The sequence below is a fragment of the Myotis brandtii genome, unplaced genomic scaffold (genome assembly GCF_000412655.1).
Source record: "Myotis brandtii unplaced genomic scaffold, ASM41265v1 scaffold1577, whole genome shotgun sequence".
In the NCBI taxonomy this organism is placed as follows: Eukaryota; Metazoa; Chordata; class Mammalia; order Chiroptera; family Vespertilionidae; genus Myotis; species Myotis brandtii.
Genome location: NW_005355741.1, coordinates 540,857 through 543,444, shown reverse-complemented (window position 1 = coordinate 543,444; position 2,588 = coordinate 540,857).

Sequence of the window (2,588 nt, the reverse complement as noted above, 5' to 3'; positions counted from 1 at the left end):
GTCTTTTTTTTTTTTTTTTAGTTTTTTTCTTTTCAAACGGGCCGGATCCGGCCCGCGGGCCGTAGTTTGCCCATGGCTGATCTAGCACATCATGGGTCCTTAAGAACATGTTTTTTGAAGGGATGACCTCAGCAAATGACAGTAGGTTAAATAAATAAAGAGTGTATAAAATTAAGCAATGACGAATGACTTTCACTATCTGAAGGACTATCTGAAAATAGTCTGCTCAGTCCACTGTAAGGTGTGCTGAGCAAAGCACATTTGGTCCTTCCTAATTTATACAACTAGATGTAGGCCTCTGAGAACCTAAAAGGGCCACCAAACACCCAAGTGCTCCTCTTCTGTTCTAGCACGGCACCCATCTACACACTTATGGCATACGGAAAATATCTGTCTCCGCCATTTGTATAAAAGTTATTCAAGGCCCTGGCTGGGTAGCTCAGTTGGTTAGAGCGTTGTCTCAATACACCAAGGTTGCAGGTTCAATCCCAGGTCAGGGCACAGACAAGAATCAACCAATGAATACATAAATAAGTGGGACAAGAAATCAATGTATCTATCTATCTATCTATCTATCTATCTATCTATCTATGTCTTCCTATTATTTCCTTTCTCACCAAAAAAAAAAAAAAAAAAAAAAAATCAAATAAAACTAAACAAAAAGAGCCAGGTCTTGCAAAATGTATATTCTGAAAAAAAGTTATTCAAGGCTTACTTATTGTGTTCACCCATGAGACCATAAATAGTGCTTACTCTCTCTCTCTCTCTCTCTCTCTCTCTATATATATATATATATATATCCCCCCAATACAGGTTAAATTAGAAAACCATCATAAAAGTTAAAAAAATATATATTGATTACATCAGAGAATGAGTAGTGTGCCATTTCAGATTGCCCAGAGTAATTCCCAATCTTTACTGGGTGAACACTACTTAGATCTAATGAAGGGACTCTTTTATTTCTATCTGTTCCTTACTTTAGAACCCCAGCCATACAGAAATATCTATCTTTAGGGTAGCATAATGCCTGGAATAGTAGTACACTCTTACACATACGCTTATTCACTCATGAGACCAACTTCATGATACCCTAAAGCAGCGGTTCTCAACCTGTGGGTTGCAACCCCTTTGGCGGTAGAACAACCCTTTCACAGGGGTCGCCTAAGACCATCCTGCATAGCAGATATTTAAACTAGAGGCCTGGAGAGCCGGTTTTGGCCCCATCCCCAGAGGCCAGGTTGAGGGACCCCACCGGTGCATGAATCCGTCTGCCCCCAGGTGGTCAGTGCACCTTATAGCTACTAGACGGTTGGACAGTCGGATGGTTGCTTAGGCTTTTATATATATAAATTCAATAGTATTTACAGGACATCAACTACATGACAGGTTCTAGGCTAAGTCAGGCCCTATGTGCAAATCAAAGACGATTAAATCATTCAATGAACTTACAGTTTTATACGGATTTGATAAATACTCAAAAAACTGTAACATCCTACTAAAAAAAAAGCACTGCCATAAATAAATGAGAGACTGTAAAGAATGATTAGGATTCTGAGAGGGAAAGGTGAAGAAGGGCTTTCAGCAAAAGAAAAAGTATTGTAGAAAAAGTGGAAAGCCCAGGAATGTGACCAGACGTTGGAGCATTTTGTTAGGTATTTTTAAAAAGTAGAAAATAAGGGTAGCAAAAGCAGACTAAAGCCTAACTGGAGAGGCCCTAAAGTGCCAAGGTTAAATATTAAAACTTCCTTTCTTAACAAGGACAAACAAAGAAAATATAGGTTCAAGGAAGAAGACAGTCACTGAAAACGGAAACTGGTCTCAATATGAACAAAATACTAGAAGAAAATAGAAATCAGGAAAACTAGGAGGGGAGCACTTTTTTGTTTTGTTTTGGTTTTTTTTGTTTTGTTTTTGTTAATCCTCACTCAAGGATATTTTTTCCATTGATTTTTTTAGAGAGAGTGGAAGGGAGTGGAAAGAGAGAGACACATTGATTGATTGTCTCTTGCACATGCCCAACGAGTGCCGGGGATCGAACCTGCAACCCAGGTACTATACATGCCCTTAACAGTGAATCAAACCCATCAAACCAGTGATCCTTCTGTGGGAGGGCCACTCTCTAACCACTGATCATACTGGTCAGGGTGGGAGCATAGTCTAAGGCTATAGATGTCTGCATAACATACTTTAAAAAAGAAAAGTCATTGCCCTAACCAGTTTGGCTCAGTGGATAGAGAGTCGGCCTGCGGACTGAAGGGTTTAAGGTTCAATTCTAGTCAAGGGTTGCAGGCATATCCCCAGTTGGGGGTGTGCAGGAGGCAGCTGATCGATGTTTCTCTCTCATCGATGTTTCTAACTCTCTGCAAAAAAAATCAATAAAATATTTTTTAAAAAGTCAAGAAAGAAGTTAAACAATAGATATAGATATAGATATACATATCCTCCTATCTAATAAAGAGGGAATATGCTAATTGACCCTCACGCCATTGCAAAGATGGTGGCACCCACAGCCAATAAGGAGGGAATATGCTAATTGACTCCCACGCCCTCAAAGATGGCGGCGCCCACAGCCACAAGATGGCGGCGCC